This window comes from Lepidochelys kempii, chromosome 7 (assembly GCF_965140265.1).
Source record: "Lepidochelys kempii isolate rLepKem1 chromosome 7, rLepKem1.hap2, whole genome shotgun sequence".
Classification (NCBI taxonomy): domain Eukaryota; kingdom Metazoa; phylum Chordata; order Testudines; family Cheloniidae; genus Lepidochelys; species Lepidochelys kempii.
The window spans coordinates 113628686-113653360 of record NC_133262.1 but is presented as its reverse complement, the minus strand read 5'-3'; the positions used below and the strand labels follow the sequence as shown (position 1 = coordinate 113653360).

Below are 24675 nucleotides of genomic sequence, written 5' to 3'. Positions count from 1 at the left end.
TCACTCTCTGTCTCTCGTGCTCTTAATGCTTCTGCTGCTGGCACCTCTGTTAAGCAAGGAAAAGAAGGGAACAGCCTGATCTTAGAAGACAGAGGCCTGATAAGGAATAAAGAAAAGGAGTACTTGTGGCACCTTAGAGACTAACCAATTTATTTGAGCATAAGCTTTCGTGAGCTACAGCTCACTTCATCAGATGCATCGTGAGCTGTAGCTCATGAAAGCTTATGCTCAAATAAATTGGTTAGTCTCTAAGGTGCCACAAGTACTCCTTTTCTTTTTGCGAATACAAACTAACACGGCTGTTACTCTGAAACCTGATAAGGAATGGGGAACATGGAGAAGCAGAGGGAGACAGTGGAACTGAAATTAAATACTATCATATGCATAGTGGGGCTGAATTAAGGCTGCACAAGCAAATCTTTGGGGTGCTTACCTCTGCAGCCTTAATGTTAATTTAATATGAGTTTTTCTGATATAATATAGTCCCAGTGGGAACAGGCAGACTCACAAACAAACTCCTAGATGCCAGAAGACACAGAGTGGTTAGGCCAACAGTGACACTGTTCACTGTTCTGGTCTGTCTTGGCTCCAATGTGCAGGTACTTTCCATTACTTTTAGTGGTGGTCTGAGAGAAATTACTTCCACGCTCCCTCAACTTCCGGTTGTCATTCCAGCTGGGCAGTAGAACCCCTAAACTGCTTTACTCGAGGGCTTAGCCCATATCCTTCCAGGCTTTCTACCTAGATGTAGAGGTAGATTAGGTTTATGTGGCCCTAATCACCATAGCATCTGAGTGCCTAACAATCTAGAAAGGATTCTGTTCTCAAAACACCCCTGTGAGGTAAGGAGGTAACATCTCCATATTACAGACAAGGAACCAAAGCACAAGGTGGATTAGATGACTTGCCCGAGGACACACAAGAAGTCTGTTGCTGAGCCAGAAACAGAACCCAGATCTCCTGAGTCCTAGTCCAGCACTTAATGCACTAGACCAGGGATTCTCAAACTGGGGGTTGAGACTCCTTAAGGGGTCGTCAAGTTATTACCTGGGGGCTCGCGTGCTGTCAGCCTCCACCTCAAACCCCGCTTCACCTCCAGAATTTATAATAGTGTTAAATATAAAAAAAGTGTTTTTAATTTATAAGAGTGGAGGTCGCACTCAGAGGCTTGCTGTGTGAAAGGGGTCATCACTACAAAAGTTTGAGAATCACTGCACTAGACCATCCTTCCTACACCTTTGGCCTTCTGCTTAAGAGAGGCTATCAAAGAGTACGACTTTAAAAGAGAGAGACAACAGCACTTCTCATAAGAGAGCTTCCTCACACTTTTCCCCGTCTCTCTTTTCACCTCATGTCTCTTGTGCAATGGGATTTTGTGGTCATGGAGACCCTAACAAGGAAACAGCAGTAGGCATTTATTGGATCTTGTGGATGGCAACAGCAGCAGGGTATGCTAGACCCTCCCTCATTACTGAGAGCAGCAAGACTAGCAAATGACAGGATGTTAATTAGAAGCAGACCCTTCCTTAGTGCTTCTGCCAACAGCCTCCTTCCCCTCACAAGCATGGCTGCAGACTGGCTGTCAATAGTTCTCTTCAGGTACTGCTTTCAGGGGTGATCCTCTAGAACATTCTCTGACTTCTGTAACATCACTGCCTCACTGACTGTGCATCTCTCAGATGTACGTTAGGAGATAACATTTATAGCAGTTGCATTCGATTTTTTTCCTGCAGCAAACATTTTCAAATGTGAGTGCTTAGAACCGTGGTGACCACATATTTTAGTGCTTTGGAATAATAAAACTGTTTAGACAATTTAGATAGATTTAAAAAATGTCAGACAGATACAGTACTCATTTCCTGTGCTTTACTACCTGCATCCTAATGATAATATTTTATATTAATATAGAATCTTTCAACCTAATGGATTTCAGGGCACTTAAACTATAGCTGGGATATGAAGGACACCTATTTTAATATAGCATCACTGATATTCAGTCACGTCCAGGGTGTATTGCAGATGCCTGCTCATAAACAGCTCACTAATCAAGAATTTTGGCCAAGGACACATTAGAAAATGTCTATTCTTTGAGAAAATGTTCCATCCAAGGATCTCCAAGTGTTTTAAAAACAATAATTAAGCCTTGCAACATTCCAATGAGGTAGGTCAGCATTACTGTCTCCATTTTACAGATAGGTAAACTGAGGCACAGAGGCCACAATTTTCAAGTTGGGCTGCCTAAAGTTAGGCTTCTAAATCTGTATTCAGGCTCCTGATTTTTTTGAATTGCAGACCACCCACAAATTGATGGAAGATGCAAGTGCTCGGCACCTTTGCAAAAATTCAGGCCACTTCTATTTATATGCCCAACTATAGGTACCGAGGTTTGAAAATGTTGTCCAAAGAAGCCAAGTGACTTTCCCAAGATCACACAGTGTGTTAGTGGAAGACCTGACGAAAGAACCCAGGCATCCTGGTCCTTACCATTAGGGAATAATCAGTCAAGCAAGGAGTAAACTGCATACTATTCAATTTATCTACCTAAGAAGGCTGAAGGGCTGAGTCAGCTCTTCTGGGATTTGAACCTGTGATTCCAGGAAATCCATGTATTTCACTCCTGACACTTAGAACTCTAAACCATCCCCAAGACTAAAATGCTCATCTTCTGTTACACTGAATACAGGGATTTAGTTTATTGTTCTGTTGTTTTTTTAAAAAAAATACTGCTACAAAAATTGGCAACACCCCCCTCTGCTTTTCCACACCTCAATGCTGCCTGGGAACTCACTGATACAGATTGCTTTCCCCTGTGTTGGCTCTGAACTCAGGCGCCAAACGAAGGATCACAAGTGGATAACACATAGATAAGACTTTGGCAGCCACTCTTCTCTCATATGTTTTCTGTTGCCAAGAAACAAAATAGCACTTATTAAAATTCTCTCCTTAGTTAACTGTTCCGTAATTCTCTTCTTCTACTGGCATCTTGTCGATTAAGCAAATGCCTATTGCTTTGGGGAAGGAAAGTGTGTTGGTTCAAGGAGTAAAATTTATTATCTCCAGACAACTGTATTTAACAAGCTTTGGAAATAATAGCTAGGGGCCAGATCCTCAGCTGGTGTAAATCAGTGTATCTCCATTGCAGTTTCCTTCCCAATAAGATGACATCAGTGGAGCTATGCCGATTGATACCAGCTGAGGTTCTGGCGCCTAATTTTTTCCCTTCTCCATTAGTGTGAATGTTTGTAGAGCAGGGAATTTGTGGTATCAAAGAGATCGGTTCTAAGGCTAAAAAAAAAAAATTAGTCACAATCTTATTGGTGTTGGAGAGCTAATCAAAAGCTGTATTGCAGCCAGTGCTAAACCCCTGGTCATTAAACTTTTGCCTTTTGAAAAAAATTAATCTCAAAGATTACTTTTAAAAGGCCCAAAATGTTACCTATCTTAACACTGTTATAACCTGGCTGGGGTGGTCATCCAAATTCTAAATAACAATTCTCGAAAAAAAGTATTAACCATTTCTGAAGTGAGAAAAAACAAAAAACAAAAAAAAAATCCATGATTTGTTCATGAATTACCCTACAATGTAAGCTTATTTGGAGCCTGATCTAAACCCCATTAAACAATGATCAGGCTGTTGCTGCAGAATCAGTCAGCGTTACCAACAGAGACAACCTTGAAAAGGATGAATAGTGGCAGGTACTTTAGGACCAAAAGATAGGTACTGGTTAAAGAGTAAAAGATATTATGCTCTCAATTACCCTAAAATAGGACCCAATCTAGCAATTACTTACATATGTAAAATCAATGGAAACATCAGAGTAAATTTACATGCTTACATACATGTGTTTTCCAGATTGGGCCCTTAAATGTAACAGTAATTCAAGTGAGGCACTTTAAACCACTGCAAATGAGAACACGTGTTTCAGAAAAGCTTAATATTCAGAAAGAGTTTCCATTTTTTCTGTAATGTGATGAAAACAGGATTGTTGTGTTTTTTTGCTTAGACTGAAACTCAGTTTGGAACAATGCAGGATTATGTCAGTGCACGGGCGAGGGAGAAAGATTGATTGGAAACATAAGCCTATTTCCACTTTAAAAACTGGGTGAAAATGTAAAAAGATGATCAGCTCACAGCAGCATTGGTGAAAGGTAAGTAGATATGGAAAGTCCTCTCCTTCAGTGTTAATACATCTGGTAACACAGGGAAGGACATTTACTTTAATATAGGATGTCTAACCAATCAACTCTGAAACAAGATACCCAGAGCTGTGATGACTTCACAAGACGTCCGAGCAAAGATACTTCAGTGGTTGGGGTACTTGATGCATGGGTTCAATTCCCTGCTCTGCTTCAGACTTCCTGTATGACCTTGAGCAAGTCAATGACAGTGGGGATAATATTTCCCTATCTCACAGGGAGGTTGTGACATTTAAACACATGAAAAGATTGTGAAACTCCTGTTACTACCATCACTTTTATAAGAAGTGAGGGTACGGTAAGGAAGGGTGAAATCTCTGTCTGCAGTACAAGAAAGGGCAAAAATAACAAGCAAAGAAATGTTCCATTCTAGCTTTTATTTAAACCTGGGTCCGTGCTTAATCTGCCTTGTCTGACACTGACATGTCAAATATGACTGTTCCCCTCCCCCCAGTCACGGTTGCCTACAGCTGTCCTACATGGGCAGACAATGTCACAGCATTTGGCACCATTTATAGAAAACAATGGCTGATCCCTGGCATTATTAGGAATTTGTTACAATGAGCGTGGAGCTTGGCTGACCCTCTCCACACAGAGTAACTGTTTGTGGCATTGGATGAGGAGAAAGAGAGACAAGAGGCACAGCCATTTTTACTGGTATTTTGAGGTCAAGGCCTCACTGTGCTTGGGGCTGTACAAACCCAGGAAGAGACAGTCCCCACCCCAAAGAGTTTACATCTAAATAGACAAGACAGACAAAGGATGGCAGGGAAAGCAGACACTGAAAGGCAAAGTGACTTGCCCCAGGTCACCCACCAGGTGAACGACAGAGCCAGGAATTAGAACTCAGATCTCCTGAGTCCCAACCCAGTGACTAGGACCAAACATGGCAGATTTTTAAGTGCAGACATATCTGACGGGGCTGTCATAAACAGTGAAAAATGGGGGGGAGGGACAAAATGATTATTCTTACAATATTTCTATCTCCCTTGCGCTTACAATCTCACAGCAAACATTGCTAGTTAGACAAATTGGAAGGGCACTAGAAGACCTCAATGGCTCTGCAATCTGCTGGAAGGGGCAAGCCTGAAACTGTTAAGAAAGCTAAGTGCTTGTGTGCCAGAAGCACAGCAAGAGTGCTCTTGATGAGGTTAATCTAGAAAGATTCTTATAATGCCATATAGTTATTTCTGCGCCGTGAGGCCATCTTATTTATCCTGGCCTCCAGCTAGATCCTATTGAAAGTTATTTCATTAAAATTGTATTACTAAAAGCATCATGTACAGGATGCAATCCCGGACGATGAAAAATTCGTATTGCAGTGATTAGATAAAGTAAAGTAGCACAGAGACCTATAAAAATGCATGATGTTTGTGTACTATTGTGGCTTCAACAGCTGCCTCAGATGCTGCCTCACTGAAAGGCTCAGGGCATTAACTGCTGAGGAACCTGACAAAATTATATGCTTTCTTTCAACTAAACAGGGCAGTTGAATATGAAGGCCTTGCAGGCCTCAGAGATGTCCATACTTAGTCTCTCTGACACATAAGTGATGTAGACAGTTGATTTTAATAATCAGAAATGTACAGTACCAGAATTAAAGACTCTTCCCCACCGGAAGAGAGAGAGGAACGACGACCTTATGGTTTACTCCCTCCTTGATCCACATTCATGTGTGTTTATATTCAATCTGGCTGTTTGGAGAGAGGTCTTGCAGAATCAGCTGTCCTTTCTTTTTTACCTGCACTGGGGAGGAGGCAAAATGGAAGCGGCATCCAGTGGCTCTCACACGGCTGTTCCAATGGCTCAGTGCTGACGCACGACCTAGTATAAATCGGGGAGAATAGATGCTCACCTGTGATTAAGTGCTTCCCGATTTCTGCCAAATTTGCAGGTGGAGGGAGAGGAGCACTGGTCAGGATACTACATGTGTCCCTCAGGAGCCCATGGTTTAGAGCGCCACAGGTCTAGTATCACTGATTTCCCAGCCAGATTTGGCCATCAGATGAGAATGCCAGGGTCTGATGGAAAAAGTAAATGGAAGCTGCTGTCTCACAGCAGGAGCCTTCCGAGACAAGAGCAATGAATGCTTGGGGAGCGGAACAACTGACAGAGTGGAGAATATGACCCCTACTGGAATGAACCTAACTGCTCCTCTCATGCCAGATTCTGTCATACTACCTTGTCTGACATTTAGCACTTTGCTGTGTGAGTAGCTCCACTGACTTCAATGAGAACTACTCAGTGAGCCTTACAGCAGTGGTTCTCACCCAGGGGCCCGGGGCCATGAGCAGGTTTCAGGGGGTCCGCCAAGCAGGACCAGTGCTAGACTTGTTGCGGCCCAGGGCAGAAAGCTAAAGTTCCACTGCATGGGGCTGAAACCCGGGACCCTGAGCAACTTAGCTTCATAGTGCCCCCCTGTGGCCTGGGGTCCTGGGCAATTGCCCTTCCTGCTACCCCTTAACCCGGGGCCCCGGCTTTTATATGCAGAAAACCAGTTATTGTGGCACAGGTGGGCCGTGGAGTTTTTATAGCATGTTTGGGGGGCCTCAGAAAGAAAATGGTTGAGAACCCCTGACTTATAGCATAAGGGAGGGTGGAGGAATCTCACCCTTAGAGAAGTGTGGCCTTTGCTGCAATCCTACTCTACAGACAGAATGAGTTGGAGGATGAGGATCCGATACCTCTCAGCATGTCTGTGCCACCGAATGCAGAATTCTGTACGGGTGGACACATTATTTCAGTAATCCAAGAGGTTTACGTGTGTCCTAAATTGAAACAATCAAAGCTCAGGTTGCTATGACTGTCACTGGATTCCTTCTTTCCATGCTACCAATGACTTTCATTTCTCTCTGGTTTTTCTTCAATCCTAAACCCATCATCGTGGCATCTCAGCACTTCTCTCCCCCTCCCCACCCCAATCAATGCACTTTGTCTTCTGCAAAGCACTGGCAATAGTCAGGACGCAGTCTGTGTTCTCTACACAAGGAACAAACATTTTTGGTGACTCATCTAACCCAAACAGATCAGAGAACAATTCTGAACACTGGCCTTTTGCCACCACTGAGCAAAATTTGTAGTGCAGTTTTGGTAGCAGAAATCAATACTCACCCAATGAGTTTTGGCTGGCACTTGACTTCATGTGTAGCAAGCCATTTATACACAAAAGATGAAGACACCCACACACTGATTCTACTAATTTTTATTCTGCGTTCCGTATTTATTCCACGACAAACAATGGAGATAGTTTTACTATCTGACAAATGGGGCAGTTAATGTGCAGTCAGTAAATGCCAGGAAGGGCAACCAGCCAACTAACTCAAGGTCAGCTGTGTTGCTCAAGAGTACAGCCCAATATGGAGATGCAACCTCCAAATGGAGTTTGCTCTCAGAGGTCTGGAAGGCAGGAGACCACCTACGGTACATGCACCTACGCTGGAAATTTAAATCCTCCTTTCCAGCCTGCCTGAGTATTTGTTTATTCCCTACAAACAGCTTTATACAGATCACAGATTCTAGGAATACGAGTTTCCAGCTACCTTTGCTGGAGAGCCACCACTTTTTTCAACTCGGAATTAATTCCAGCTTAAACCTGACTTATTCCTAGGTTTAAATTCATCATATACTTAAAGGTTAACTTCAGATTGTTCTCGCAGCTTCTCAGTGCCAGGAACATTCTCCTACTGATCCCTTCAGACTAAATTTACAACATTCATTCCATTTACAGTGATCGGATCATTCCATTCCCAAGAATCCAGAAATATCTTCATCCCAAGTGTTACCCGCCAATTTAGAGCCTCCTTAGTCCCGTGCCCACTCCTAGACCCCCAATTTATGAGAGATCAATTTGTGCCACAAACCATGAGTTCTGATTTTCCTTATCACTGAAATCTCTTCCTTTCTGTCCTCCCTCCAGTCCATGCAAACCATGGCCCAAGAGGCACCAGGATCACTCATCCAACTACGCCAGTTCACATCCTAATGATCTGACCATGCCACCCTCCTTTCAATTCCTGCACTGGCTCCAGTTAACCAGCACATCAAGTTCAAACTTTTGTCCCACTTCTGTTATTAACTTATTTACATTCTAGCAGTTTCTAGAAGCCCCAGTCAGAATTAGGGTCCCCACTGTCCCAGATGTACAAATGAAGAGTAAAAGGCAGTCCCCACTTCAAAGACCTTACAATCCAATTTGTTCTCAACTAGTTGAACAAGCTGTCCTGCTCAGAAAAACACTCACTGTTCTTTAAAACTCTATTCTTAAGCCATGTCTACACTACAAAGTTGCCAACTTTATGTAAGTTGACATTGAGCCCCCGCTTTAAGCAAGTCGATCTTGCCTGTCCACACTACACTCATTGTGTCAGCAGAGTGCATCCTCACTAGGAGGGCTTGCATCGACACACGGAGCACTGCACTGTGGGTAGCTCTACCATAGTGCATGTAGCCGAGTGGAATTTTGGGTTGGGCTTCCAATGCCTCATGGGACCAAAACATTGGCACAGGTGGTTATGGGAGCATGGCGTTCGCCTCCCATGATGCACTTACCTCCCTCCCTGAAATCAACGACAAACAAACCAAGCCTTTTTTGCGCCTTTTTCATAAGCCTGGGTTATCTGCACAGACGCGATAGCACGATAAACATGGACCCTGCTCAGCTGTACACCATCGTTGTGAGCAGTACAAACACCTCATGCCTTATTCTACAGTATTTACACAGCCGATTCAGGAGCCGCTGAGCAGAATAACGTGATGCCACGCAAGCAGCCCTGCTGGAAGACATAGAGCGGAGCAATTCGCAGTTGCTGAAGACAATCACACATCACCTCAACACAGTGGGCTCAGAAAACAAGCACTGACTGGTGGGACTGCATCGTTATGCAGCTAGGGGATGACGAGCAGTGGCTGCAGAACTTCTGAATGCATGAGGCCACTTTCCAGGAACTGTGCAAAGAGCTTTCCCCAACCCCAAAGCGCAGCAATACTAAAATGAGAGCTGCTCGGACAGTGGAGAAGCGAGTGGCGATAGCTCTGTGGAAGTTTACAACCCCAGACTGCTACTGGTCAGTGGGGCATCAATTTGGAGTGGGTAAAGCTACTGTGGGATCTGTTGTGATCAAGTTTGCAGGGCCATGAAGAGGGTAGTGACTCTGGGCAATGTCCAGGACACAGTGGATGGCTTTGCCGCGACAGGGTTCCTTAACTGCGGTGGGGTGATAGACAGAATACATATCCCTATCTTGACACCAGACCACCTTGCTAAAGAGTACATAACCGGAAAGGGGTACTTCTAAATGGTGTTGCAAGCGCTGGTGGATCACAGGGGCCATTTCACCGACATCAGCGTGGGATGCGTGCATCTTTAGGAATACAAGTCTGTTCAGAAAGCTGCAGGCAGGGACTTTCTTTCCAGACTGCAAAATAACCATTGGTGATGTTGAAATGCCAATTGTGATGCTGGGAGACCCAGTCTACCCCTTGCTTCCATGGCTCATGAAGCCATATACCGGCAGCCTGGACAGCAGTAAGGACCAGTCCAACCATACATAGGCATGAGCAAGTGCAGAATGGTGGTGGAATGTGACTTTGGACATTTAAAAGGTCACTGGCATTATCTGCTTACTAGGTTAGCCCTCAGTGAAAGCAATATCCCCATTGTTATTGCTGCCTGCTCCATAATATCTGTGAACCAAAAGGAGAAAAGTTTCCACTGGGGTGGGGCAGGGGGGGTTGAGTCAGATTGCCTGGCTGCCAATTTTGAGCAGCCCGACACCAGGGCAATAAGAACATATTGCAGAGCTCTATATCTCCGTGAGGCTTTGAAAACCAGTTTCAGCAATGAGCCAGAGTAATGTGACACTTATCTGTGGTGTTCCTTACAAAACTGTCCCCTCCGTTGCATTTTCTCCCCTGTGACCTCCACCCCCCAACAACCACCATGTGTTGAATGAATAAAGAGCCTTTTCTCCTTAGTCCATGAAGTTTTATCTCACACATACACACACACCTGGGGCAAGAGGGCTAACAACACTATGGAGGGGGAGAAACAAGGAAAGCTGGCTTACAGTTACACTGCAATAACCATCAAAGGTATGGGAATGGGCGCCTTCTGGTCTTTGTACCCTCCCCTGGTGTTGAGTGCAAAGGATACCAAACTCACTCCCCCTCCCCCCCTCCCACCCGCCCCATAAAACATTTTGAGGAGAAGTTTGTAGAACTGGGCGATGACGGCAGCAGGTTCAGCATACGCTGCAGAGGAAGTCTAGCATCCAGCTGCCTTTCTTGAACCTCAACCAGATGCCTCAACATGTCTGGTTGCTCCTTCATAATCCGCAGCATCTCTTCCTGCATGGCATGCTCTTATTCCCTGCCTGCTCTCCTGTCCATGTGCAGGTTCTCGGACAGTGTAATTCTCCATGCTCTGAGCTCCATCTTGTCACTCTCGGAGGCATGCATTAACTCATGGAATATGTCCTCCCAAGTCTTCTTCTTCCGCCTTCTAATCTGGGAAAGTCTCTGTCCCGGTGTGGAGGATGCGTCGGACAAGTTTTCAGCAGCAAAGAATGCAAAGCACAAGGGTACCAAGGTTTTTTTTTTTTTAAACAAAAACACCCCTCAATACACTTCACTGCAAGTCACAACGTAATCACAGCCACTGGCTATTGCAAGAGTGTTTGCTGCTCCAGCCATGGTGAGGAAGGCCACGGGGCATGGGCAAGAGGTCTTGTGCTGCTGCTTTTGTGAAGACATCCTTGGGATCACAGGTTGGAAATTGAGAAAAGCCCCCTATCTCGAAGCAACCTGGATGGTGCTTGAGGACAGGCACGAGTGTAAAAGCCCCACAAATAGTTTGGTTTTTTACAGAGGCAGCACTGGGTTTGGGGGGTGGGGGGGAGACAAACAGGAAGCCACCCCCACTTTTTTTTTTCTTCTCTTTGCTGCTTACACTTCACGGTGATCCCTTCCAACTACAACCATGGCATATTTGGGAAAGTATGGTTGTGTGACCCCCAGATTTCACCAAATGGGGGGAGGCGGATGACTTGTTGAATTGTTTGTGGTTTAAGGGCTAGCATGGAAAACTTCTCCCATTTCCCCAGGTGATCCTATGTGATATCACTCTCCTGAGGCAGCAACGGAGCAGATGCTGCAAGCATCTGGGTACAGACCCAGTCCTTATGCTGCAATGCCGAGTGCAGCAATGATGCCAGCAGAGTTAATACTGGAGTGGCGCGGGAAAGTGTCCTACCGTGGTGGATGAAATAAAGCAGCCCTTCCCAGAACTTTCTGCAAAGGATTGCAGAGTACCTCCATGAAAGCTTCCTAGAGATCTCCATGGAGGATTCCCGGGCTATCCCCGGACACATAAACAGTCTTTTTCAGAGAGCACCCTTTGCGTAGCTGGAGTGGCCACCGGTTCTCACTACACCTACTTTTTTGTTCAAATTAAACAAAAAATATAATAGCATGTAACCCCTACAGTTTGATTGGAAATGGGTACTCACCAGAGGTGCCTTCCCCGGCATCACGCTCCGCCACCAACCGGTCCTGTGAAGGGATGCGCTCCAGGGTTAAAAACAGTTCTTGGCTGTCAGGGAGAATGGATCCTCCGCTTGCCTGCCTTACATTCTCCTCCTCCTCAACAATGTCCTCCTTGTTGTTGCTCAGGATCACACGGGGCTCCCGAGAGGTATCCATGGAGCGTTTTGGGGCAGTGGTGGGGTCACCGCCGAGAATCACATCCAGCACCTCATAAAAGTGGCATGTCTGTGGGGCAGAACCAGAACAACTGTTCGTCTCCCTTGTCTTCTGGCACGCTTGCTGAAGCTCCTTTATTTTAACACGGCACTGCTGCGTGTCTCTGGTGTAGCCCTTCTCCCCCATGCCCCACACGATTTTGGCATAGATGTCAGTGTTTCCTTTAGATCGGAGCTCTGCCTGCACAGAGTCTTCTCCCTACACAGCAATAAGATCCACCACCTCCTGTGCACGCCATGTTGGAGTGCGTTTGCAGCCTTGAGTCTCCATGATCAGCTGTGCTGGCGACCTCTCCACGCTGATCAAACAGAAAATGAAAATTCAAAAGTTCCCGGGGCTTTAACAGAGGAGTTGCTGTTTCCTGTGTACCTGGCTGACGTGCAGTGGAGTTGAAAGTGTTCTCCAGAGTGGTCACAACGGAGCACTGTGGGACACCTCCTGGAGGCCAATTCATTCGAATTACACAACACAGTGTCTACACTATCCCCATGTCGACCTGTGGATGTCGAATCAAGCGCTATGCCTCTCGCGGGGGGTGGAGTACAGAAGTCGACTTTAAAGGCCACTTAGGTTGGCGGAAGGGACTCGGTAGCATAGACGCATACATTATTAGATTGACTTAACACTGCTTATGTTGACCTAAGTTTGAAGTGTAGGTACCAGGCCTTAGGGACTGGATGACTTTGGGAGAGGTTGGATAATGGAACCTATGGACTGATTCAGATCTCCCTTACACCAGTGTAAATCAGGAGCAACTCCATTCACGTCAATGGATTTATATCTGTGTAAAACCACCACAAGAGCAGAATCAAGCCGATAGGGATTTATTACGGGGGTGGGGGCATCTTTATGGGAGGCCCTTTTTCAAATATTGGTAGCAGATCATTCCATTCCAATCTAGGTGAAAAGTTATGGCTCATCTAGATTGAGCCACTCTTCACTGAAAGCTGACACACCATAAAACGTGTCCCCTTCAGTGCCAGTAGACACAACAACTTCTAGACACATCTTTTAAGACAGGGGAGGGCAAATTATGCCCTGCGGGCCGGATCCAGCCTGTCAGGGCTTTCAATCCGGGATTTTCAGCCCCACGGCGCAGGGCTAAAGCAGGCTCCCTGGCCTCACGCCGCTTCCAGAAGCGGTCAGCACCACGTCCCTGCAGCCCCAAGGGAAGGGGGGAGCAGAGGGCTCCGTGTGCTGCCCTCACCTGCAGGCACCACCCCCCACAGCTCCCATGGGCCGGGAACAGTGCCTAGCACAATGGGGCCCTGAATGGCCATACTGGGTCAGACCAATGGTCCATATAGCCCAGTATCCTGTCTCTGTCAGTGACCAGTGCCAGATGCCCCGACCGCCCCCCCAGGAGGCCCCGGACCCCTGGTTGAGAACCACTGACCTAGAGCATAAGGTTGCATCCCTGACCATCTAGGCTAATAGTCATTGATGGAATTATCCTCCGTGAACTTATCTTTTTTGAACCCAGTTATACTTTTGCCTTCACAACATCCCCTGGCAATGACATCTACAGGTCATCTGTGTGTTGTGTGTGAAATAGTACTTCTTTATGTTTGTTTTAAATCTGCTGTCTGTTACTTTCGTCAGGTGACCCCTAGTTTTGTGTTACGTGAAGGAGTAAGTAACATTTCCTTATTCACTTTCTCCACACAATTCATGATTTTATAGACCTCTCATATTGCCCTTTAGTCGTCTCTTTTCTAAGCTGACCAGTCCCAGTCTTCGGTGAGAGACTTAGTCAAAGGATGCTTGTTGGCTCTCCTATAGAATTCTAATACATTGGGGAGGCATGATTTCCCTTTACAAAAGCCATGTTGGCACTTCCCCAGCATATTGGGTTTATCTATGTGACTGATAATTTTGTTCTTTACTACAGTTTCCAGCAATTTACCTAATACTGAAGTTAGGCTTACCATCCTGCAATTGCCAGGATCACCTTTGGAGTCTCTTTTTAAAAATAGGTATTACATTAGCTATCCTCCAGTCATCTGGAACAGCAGCTGATTTAAGCAATAGGTTACATTCCACAGTTAGTAGTTTAGCTATTTCATATTTGAGTTCCTCCAGAACCCTTGGGTGATACCATCTGGTCCTGGTGATGCATTACTGTTTATCAGTTTTTTCCAAACTGACAACTCAATCTGAGACAGTTTCTTAGATTTGTCACCTAAAAAGAATGGCTCGGGTGTGGGAATTTCCCCCATATCCAATGCAGTGAAGCCCAATGCAAATTCATTTAACCTCTCTGCAATGGCCTTGCCTTCTTTGAGTGCTCCTTTGCACCTCAATCACCTAGTGGCCCTACTGGCTGGCAGGTTTCCTGCTTCTGACACACTTATAATATATTTTGCTGTTAGTTTGTATCCTTAGCTAGTTGCTCTTCAAGTTCTTTCTTGGCTTGCCTTATTATACTTTTACACTTGACTTGCTAGAGTTTATGCTCCTTTCTATTTTCCTCACTAGGATTTGACTCCTGATTTTTAAAGGATGCCTTTTTATCTCTGACCACTTCTTTTACTCTACTGTTTAGCCACGGTGGCATTTTTTGGGGGGGTCCTCCTACTACTTTTTTTATTATTATAATTTAGGTGAACCTTCATTAAGGTGTTTTTAAATAATCTCCATGCAGTTTGCAGGCATTTCACCCTTGACACTGTTCCTTTTCATTTCTATTTAACTAGCTTCATCATTTTTGTGTAGTTCCCCCTTTTGAAGTTAAATGCCACTATGGTGGGTTCCTTTAGCATTTCCCCCTGTCAAGGTTCCTTCCCAACTCTGAACTCTAGGGTACAGATGTGGGGACCTGCATGAAAGACCCCCCTAAGCTTATGCTTACCAGCTTAGGTTAAGGACTTCCCCAAGGTACAAACTTTGCCTTGTCCTTGAATCGTATGCTGCCAAACACCAAGCGTTTTAACCAAAGACTAGGGAAAGAGCCCACTTGGAGACGTCTTCCCCCAAAATATCCCCCCCCCAAGCCCTAAACCCCGTTTCCTGGGGAAGGCTTGATAAGAATCCTCACCAAATTCGTACAGGTGAACACAGACCCAAACCCTTGGATCTTAAGAACAATGAAAAATCAATCAGGTTCTTAAAAGAAGAATTTTAATTAAAGAAAAGGTAAAAGAATCACCTCTGTAAAATCAGGATGGTAAATACCTTACAGGGTAATCGGATTCAAAACATAGAGAATCCCTCTAGGCAAAAGCTTAAGTTACAAAAAGACAAAAAGGGCTTTGCAAGACCTGCTTGCCCAGCTGCATGCAAACATGCCACACACCAGCAGCCATCAGTGAGGGTGGAGAAGCACAGAGGTAATTAAATGTGCAGAAGCACAGAGGTAATTAAGAGTGCTAGGAGTAGGAGGGAGGCAGAGTTTACCCAGACTAAGCCAGAGACTCTCCGGTCTCTGCTGCAGCCCCAGGGCAATGTTTCTGTAGAAGACACTTGGGCATTTGGGAAGCAGCACTGTACTGCACCCGACAATGGTGGGCTCTCTGTAGCCCTACTGTGACATCACAATGTCTATCTCATGACAGCAATTACCAGCTGCAGAAGTGAGGAGTCTCCAGCAGGGAGTTTTGTTTGCTCAGAGTTCTCCAAACACAGAAACACTAACTATAACATCAAGGGTGGGAAGAAATAAGGAAATATTCCTGCTTGGTCTTCCTCTTTTTACTCCATGAGCCCTCAGTATAAAGCCTTGCGTAACATGGCAAACCTCTTGTATAAGACTGTTGTATTCGCGCTCCCAATTCCTAGGCAGTCATCACCATAACACTCACCTTGTAGGTGTGGGGCAGAGCTCCTTGGTGATCCTCCAAAGCCAACACATTGTTGGTTTGCAGAGTCTGCATTTACTGGGTTCCTTGGACACAACACCTTCCCTGTCCCATTCATGTACAATACAGGTACCCACAGGGCTATCAAGTCTACGCATAATCTCAGAAAACTCTTAGAGCTCCCAGAGTATGTGGGGCTCAGGGAGGCACCAGGCTCAACAGAGAAGAAGCGAACAGATGTAGGCTGCTGTGATGCTTCCTAGGAGCACCCTGGTTTGCACTGTGCTACCACCTTCCCTTAGCGTGAGGAAGCCTTATCTGTGCGTGCCAGGGGTCAGCTCTCTGACTTCACAAGCCTCAGGCTACACAAGTACTCCCCTCTCAGCCTGCACTGGCTCCGCTGTCCCTCTACAAGTAAGCAATAGGCAAACTCCAACCCCCAATCACTTGATCTTTGACTATTAGCAGTAAATATGCCCAATGGCCTGTGATGGGATCTGAGTTACTACTGAGAATTCTTTCCTGGGTATCTGACTGGTGAGTCTTGCCCACATGTTCAGGGTTTAGCTGATCGCCATATGTGGGGTCGGGAAGGAATTTTCCTCCAGGGCAGATTGGCAGAGGCCATGGGGGTTTTTTGCCTTCCTGTGCAGCGTGGGGCATGGGTCACTTGCTGGAGGATTCTCTGCACCTTGAAGTCTTTAAACCACGATTTGAGGACTTCAATAGCTCAGACATAGGTTAGGGGTTTGTTACAGGAGTGGGTGGGTGAGATTCTGTGGCCTGCGTTGTGCACGAGGTCAGACTAGACAATCATAATGGTCCCTTCTGACCTTAAAAAAAAACAAAACAAAACAAAAAAAACTATGCTTCTATCCCCCTAGAGTGTCCAGTCCCTGTTCATAGAATTCTATGAATCAGAGAATATCACAGTTGGAAGGGACCTCAGGAGGTCACCTAGTCGAACCCCCTGCTCAAATCAGGACCAATCCCCAATTTTTGCCCCAGATCCGTAAATGGCTCCCTCAAGGATTGAACTCACAACCCTGGGTTTAGCAAGCCAATAGTCAAACCACTGAGCTATCCCTCCCACCAGACACTCACAGATCTGCTATTCCCAAAGAAACAGTACAGCTCAGGATCACCGCTCAACTCACAGTACTTAGATGGGTTACTTGTTTTCACTATGAAAAGTGTGTTTCACAAAGAACACAGACTCCAGAAAAAGCAAGTAGAAGAATAGACACAAATTGCTACATAGAAAATAAAATCATAACATACTTTCTAGAGTCTGATCTTCACTAACAAGACATTTTCCTGTCTCAAAGGATAGCTCACCCAAAGTTTCCTCCCAGCGTTCAATAGCCAGACTGGCTGTGATCCTCTATTGATAAGACAAGCTAGCTGGCAGGTTGTTCTCTAGGTGAAGGATACCAGGGTGTACCTCTGTCCCCTGAGATAGAGTTCCAACCATCCATTGTCTTCATTTGTAAAAAGGGCATCCCCTGTTGCTTGTTTTTTCCTGTAGAGAATCTCCCCTGGAGACTCTGCAATCACTAGCTTAGCTCTTTGCTCAGACTGTAAGTAGGCCTTCATTGTGAAGTATACAATACTCAATTTACATATAGCCAGACATGCAGATAAGAATGGCCTGACTCAAAGAAGCTTGTTTATCACTGTCTGGTGACCAGTCCCAACTCACAGGCCTTAAAAGCATATTTTTCAGTATATATGGATAACTTTACATATTGTCACAAATGATTATATTATCAGTATGACACAACCTTTCAGTAGAGACCTTACATGACACCCTCTAATGAAGTATTATGCTGAGATCAGACCCAAGGGATCCCTCTGACCCTGCCCCCCCCCGCCCACACACACACCCCTGTGCCCTCTGTCAGCTGGCACCAAGCAGTCCCTGGGACTCACAGCTGCCATTTCTAGACTCACTATCATCCTACTTCACCTCTGTCTTCCTCCTGCCACCATAAGAACAGCTAACACCCATTGCTCCCAAGCACACTGTTAGAGCAGCCATTGTCTTTACTCAAGATAAAAGCTTATCTACATTACTGTTGGCTGTTTGGTGGAGTCACAATCCAGATGTCTTTTGCAGTACAGTATTATAGAGGAGCGGGGCTGCTCATGGTGCTTCCCATGAATCCCAGGCAGTGAAAACTTTGTAGCACTCTGGAATGGCAGTCCCAGCTATACAGCTAGCGGCAGTCCCCCAGGAAGCTACGGCTGAACATGGCTGTGAGTTGGTGAGGGGTGATCATGGTGCCAGAAGTGAGCTGGTTCCAGGACTCTGCATAAGAAAGAGAGGCAGCAACAGCAACTGAAGCAGCTGTCAGGCCTCAATCCGAGGGCCATCGAAACTGAACACTGTAGATGACTCAAACTGAGATTTGAGCTGGACTTGACAGCCCTCTGCTTCTCATGGGCAGGCGAGATGGGATGATTACGGAACAGGCTACTGGCAAATGATTCAAAAAAGCCTAAATTTTACCGAAGCCTCCAGAGCTGGAGACAGGAACAGCGATCAGGCACCAGTCACTGAGGGTTGCTATTTTCCTTGGTAACTAGGCCTGCCTGGTTTGGGAACTGGAATAACCAGTTTTGACAGCTTACTCCAGCCCTCTTGTTTCCCCCTAAACCCTGAATACAGTTTTTAATAACCTGCTTCCTTCAAACAACACCCTTTCTCCAGACAACACAAAGCAAGGAAGTTACATTTGTCGAGGGGGAACAAAGTCAGTCACACCGGAGGCAAACCAAATAGAGAAGAAACCCCCACTCCTTTTGCTAAACCTCTTCCTAAGATTTTCTGCAGAAAATTGTAAAATGCATGCACCAATAATTCCTTGGCATTAATGCCAACAAACTGCCATTAGATTACAATTTAAAAAATACACTGCCCTCTGACTAGTCTTACGAAAAGGTTAATATTAGTCCAGCAATCTTATATACATAAAGGCTTGTAGAGTACCTTTCTTTTAAGTACCTTTAATCCAAGGATATAAGTACCAAGTGCACTGGAAGATAGTAAATATGCATTGTACCCTGTGAATCTGGTACATTTGTAACCAATGAAGCAGTGCAGCAATGCTCCATATTAAAGGCCACTGGTCAAGTGACTGATCTGATATTTACCTGCCAAGCAAAAGGTCTGCACTGCATTTCTGTGTTAATTGCAGGTTTCTCAGTGCACTTGCAACCCAGAAGAGTTTAAGACTCCGGGGACCCGGTTGTGCTGTCAGTTACAGTGGTGAGATCCCACTGAAAGGAGTGGGATTGCACCAGTGAGCAACTTATGGGAAAAAAGTATGGGAGTCCTGAGTGAATGTGGATGGTCCTGAAGGCAGCACAGAGTGAGGAGCCAGAGTATTCCTTGGCTGGCTCCTTTGCGCTGCCAAGCCGAGCCCAGCTGCAGCAAGATTGTCTTCTCCCCTCTACCCCCCCTACCTCCACCTCCTCTCCTACCCCTAACTGCCCCCTCCTCATTACCTCCTACCTTCTGCCCTGCCTCCTCCCCACCTGTTACCCCCACCTTCTGCCTGTCTCCTCCCCCACTCATAACTTTCCCTTCTGCATCCATCCAACACTCTCTACCTCTCCCACTCCACTCTTGCCTCCCACTATGTCTAACACCCCTTCGGCTCCCCTGTCCCTGTCCCGACCCTGTCTCTGCCGCCCCCCTTCCACTCTGACTCATTCCCACCCCACAGATCGCCCCCCTCCAGTGCAGAGCTCCCATAAGTAAGCACCTGCCTCAGGCCCCGTGTCCCTCCCAGACCCTAGTTCCCCTTTACCTCGGGGTTCTGTCCCAAGCAGTACCCCCTTACTCTGGGTCTCCCCTCCCGGGGGAACCCCCAACCTTCTCACCCCACCTTGCCTCAGTGGCTACTGACAGTTGTCATCTAGCCCCCAGTCACTGGGGCAAACTGCAGTCTGTAATGACCACTCATCATTGGCAAGGAGATTGAACCAGGTGCCTCTGCTTATCCCTGGGCTGCTCCTCTGCAGCCCCAGTACCTCTTGGCCTTAAACAAGGCCTGCAGGTTTACCAGGCTGGAGCTCCTCTGGCCCTTCCCCAGCCACTACTCTGCTCCAGGTACTCTATTCCCAGGCAGTTAGGTCCTTCTCTCTCCACAGCTGGAGAGATATTTCAACTATTCGCCTTTTGGTATGAACTATGCTGTGTCTCTTCCACACCTACAGCACCATTTGTCTCAAGAGATTCAAAGCACTTTGCAACCTTTATTGAAACTTTACATCTGACCAGGGAAGGTCTCCTGCATGGGACCGGGACTGAAGTCAGCAGTGGGCATTTCACATTCAGAGGGCTTCAAACTGGTGGCAAAGACAATAGCAGAGAAATGCTGTCCAAGGTTAAATCTATATCCTGAAAGTGTGGTAGGCTGTCCAAAGCCACAAACTGAGAACTTCACATCACAATTGAAGGAACTCTTTTTACTCATGGACAATTTTTGCCTCTGCTATTGAACTCTGAAACTGTCTTTGTTTCATTATGGATTTGTTTCCATTAATGAAAAGATGATAACATATTGCCACTGGGGATATACAGGAATTTCAATCTCTTTTAAGAGAAGAACATAAGAAAACAGAGAGTATATGCAGATGGAAAGATGAGGATAAAGATCAGTTGCCTTGGTGAGTAGCGTACATGACTTGCACAGCTAGTACACACACATAGGTGCTACGTACATACGTTCACACAATATACACCTCCTAATGGAGATGTACTTAGTCAGGACAGTTCCTGTTAGGGATGATTCCTAGAGAATTGATTTCATCTAATGAGAGCAAAATGACAGGACAAAAACCAGGACATGCCTCCAATAGACAGCAAATTCTAATATATAAAACTTCACCCACACCTAAAGGCAGCCGCCTCTGGAGTGGAACACAGCAACTACTTAACAGTCTGAAATAAGAAATGAAAAATACCACCAAGTAAACCATAGGGGGAATTTAATTTATGTAGACACAATATAATTACCCAAATTAGAATTTGGTCAAAACTCTGAGATTAATTTATTTTCTCTTGTGAAAGCTATTTTAGGATTTTAATGACCATATGTAGCCAGGACCGTGGTTTTATGTTTCATCCCTCCCAAAAATTGGCACAACCATCAAAGTGCTCACTAACATCATACATACCAAAGGCGGCATGCGAGCTGATTTTCACTGGCACTCACACTGCCCGGATCCTGGCCACCGGTCCCGGGGGCTCCGCTGCTAGCCTGGGGTACTGTCTGCCGGCCCCACTCAGCCTGCTGCTGGCCCCAGGTCCCAGCCACCAGTCCCGGGGGCTCTGCTGCTGGCCTGGGGTACTGGCCGCTGGCTCCCTGCCAGCCGGGGTTCCAGCCACCGGCCCCGCTCAGCCTGCTGCTGGCCTGGGGTCCCAGCCACCAGCCCAGGGCTCTGCAGCCACCCCCAGCTATGGCCCACTGGCCCTAGCCAGGGGCAGTGAGGGGTGCAGACAAGGGACAAGAGGGGGGCACAACTCAGCAACCCCACCTTAAAAATTGTTCCAGCACCACTGTACTGGGATATTTTTAAGTCCTGATTTGCTGCTTACATCACTATCACACCACGTGGAACAGCGCACTGCATCTGACCTTGAAATTAGAATGTACACGCAAGAACTGGAATCCGAATTTTCTGACAGATTTCAAGATTTCCAGCAATTTGGCCCAATGCTTTCTTTTCTAGTTAAACCTGAAAAAGTGACTTGGATTTGTCTGTATTTCAGTGGATGGGTGTTGAAGATTTCGAAATGCGGCTCATTCAGTTAAAAAGCTCAGAATTGTGGGCATCAAAGTTTGGAGTTCTGCGGAGTACATGTGAAGCTACCAAGTGAGATCATGGGGCCTCTATTCTGACCTGCTGGACGTCCCTGCCAGTGAAATTTAACTGTTTGAAGAAACTTGCATTTGCAATGCTTTCAGCATTTGGATCCACATACCTGTGTGAACAGGTATTTTCACACATGAAATCTGTCTTCTGTCCCTCTCAGAGCCGGTTAACAACTGATCACTCAGAAGCCTGTGTGCAGCTTAAAGTATCCAAATACGTGCCAGACATTAGAAAACTCAGCAAGGAAAAGCAAGGGCAAGGATCACACTAAACTGATAAGATCTGCATTTTAATTTAATTTTAAACGAAGCTTCTTAAACATTTTTAAAACCTTATTTCCTTTACATACAACAATAGTTTAGTTATATATTATAGACTTATAGAAAGAGACCTTCTAAAAACATTAACATGTATTACCGGCACGCAAAACCTTAAATTAGAGTGAATAAATGAAGACTCGGCACACCACTTCTGAAAGTTTGCCGACCCCTGGACTCAGGCATTGGCTCAGTCCTGAGTCCAAGGAAAAAGTGCCACCTGCTGAATTGCAGGCAACCATCCCTTTTCCTACAGTCCCTAGATTTCAATTCAAGAACAAGCCAACCCCAATTTTGCCTTAATCTCAGACAAATCAGGGTTACTGAAGCACCGCATTGACCTGTGCATGCACTCTGTGATAGCAAAGATCCATTGAAAATTAAACAGACACGTTTGCAATTCTTAAATTAGGATTCGGACATGATGCAGCCATAAGAGAAAAAAATACTATTATTTTCCCCATTCAGTTGTACTCCACTGGAATTACTATCAGTTTAAAAGCTTTTCCAAACATGGGAGCGCACCAAAAATGTTTCTGACGTTATTAGCTTCAAACTCACTTATGAGCAGAAGGACTGTAGCATGCCGCAAAGTCATTCATTCATTTCACCACACGGACAAAAATGAAACTGCACCATAGTCACTAACTTTCCCTTGGATAAGGAAAGCAGAACACTGGCTCCAAGGATGTGTTGCTGTTCTCTCACTACCCAGAACCAGTCTCTTATTCAATAAGGGATCAGCACTTTGCATGCCCACTGCAAGCAAGCTTCACCTATACAGGAAGTATTTAGAGAAAGACTAGGAAATTCAGACATGTAGGCCATAACTTTATTAATTGCGCTTTTCACTATGTGTTATTATGTATATAGCACTATAGGTATAGCACAACTGGACAGCTATGCCAAATACAAGTTCCCTGCCTCCAAGGGCTCACACTTCAGGCACTCAGACTGGTACAGCACAAGGCAAGTAGTACAATATAGTGCAGGAATGCAGTGGCAGGTGGTCAGTGGAACTGGAAATACAGACATTCAAGCCACATTCTATGTATGGAGAATTCTTGGTTTACATGATTTAAGACATTCTGCGTCACCTCCGAAAATCAGGCCTTAGGTGTCTCAAGCTGGACACCCAAAACCTGAGGCACTCAAAATTAGTTGGCACTTTTCAGAATGTAGGCCAAACGGCTTTCAAATGCACAAAAGTAAACAAACTGGAAAAAAGGAGGAAAAACGTAGTTTTGCTACATTCCCTATCAGTTATAACAATTTTACAAGTCATAAAATTTGGTAACAAATTTTCTGATGGAAATGCAACTTTCAAGTGTCCCTTTAACCTCTCCTGTGCTTCAGTTTTGCCATCTCTAAAATAGGGGTACAGCTACTTTCCTATCTACTCACTTTAGGATTTTGTATTGTGCCACTTACAATACTATCTAAAGCACCAGAGCATTTGAGCTTGCTCAAAGGAGTGTTGAGAGACTTAATGTTTGTAAAATACTTTGAGATCTTCAAAGGGACATGATAAAAATGCAAAAGAATTCTCGTAATGTCCGGTTGAGGGACAGATGGATGGACTGCAGATTTGAACAAATATATAATAGTATGAGACACAATAGTCGTTATATACTTTACAAGAAAAGCACTAAGGGGGTCACAGTTGTTTTAATTCTGAGCCACCAATTATTTAAAAAAAAAAAAAAAAAGGCAGTGTAAGTGGCAAATCCACTACAATCTTTCTGGAATGAAAGAATGCCAAGCTGACAAAAGTACTATTTAATATCCCAGAATGTTTAGGAGGGGGATTCTGTGGGGCTTCAATGAAGTGCATTCTAACATCAGAAAAGAAGACCTTAAAAATATGAGCATTAGAACTGTACATCCTCATTCAGATGATATATTTTTTCAGACGTGATAGATGACTTTAGTTACTAAAGGCACAAAGGCCCATAAGCAATATCGGCTTAATTTAACCCGACAGCCCAGAATTCGGAGAATCACCCTGAGCCTTCCTGTGCTTTAATTCCCTAACTGAACCAATCTGTTCATTCATTTAGTGGAGTTTTTTCCTTTAGGACTCGTAACATGGTTTTACATTGGTTTGGTTTGTGATCTTTTAAAACTTAACTCCGTATTAAAATATTCATTGGTACTTGCACACCTGAACACATCAGTGACAAATAAAATAGCTTGCAGAAGTGGTAGATAGTTCACAGGTAATCTTTGACATACACAGCTTTAATGTAAGTCAGCAGGCTTTTGAGTTTACACAATGGAAGCACTACTGCAGTTATAGTTAAACAAGACTTTGGGAGGGGTTACTCTGAGAAAGTTGCAGGAAAATGCTATTTGCATTAAACCTCTTCAGTGGAAACTTCTGAATGTTCTGCACAGTTATACAGCCTGCACTACAAAGCTCCTTTCTAAATGACACCTGGACAGTTGTCACCCCTTTCATTTATGGCAATGGAGCCTAAACTGGAACAATGGACCATTACACTGACACAGAGTGATGAGTAATGAACACCGAGTACAGTATTTTTCTCTAATGCACTAGATCGAACTCCCAGCTAAGCAGGCAACTAATGAATCTTTGACTACAGTCCACGTCTCTATCTCTGTCCCCAAGCCCCTTATTTATCTACTGGTGCATTTTGCAAAGTAGTGAGGAATTAAGAATTAATTTTGCATGTAATGCAAAAAAGAAAGAAGGCAGA

General features: G+C 45.1%; 1 protein-coding gene across 2 annotated transcripts in view; it reads right to left on the bottom strand.

Moving 5' to 3' along the window:
- ABLIM1 (actin binding LIM protein 1) overlaps positions 1–24675 on the bottom strand; it is a 314726-nt gene that overhangs the window by 246267 nt on the left and 43784 nt on the right. Inside the window, exon 1 of one of the 2 annotated variants that reach the window (XM_073354291.1) lies at positions 11703–11755. The exons of the other annotated variant lie outside the window; for it this stretch is intronic. The gene's annotated coding sequence lies outside the window, so the exon portion shown is untranslated. Of the gene's footprint in view, positions 1–11702; positions 11756–24675 lie in introns of those variants that run through there. 2 annotated transcript variants of the gene reach the window in all.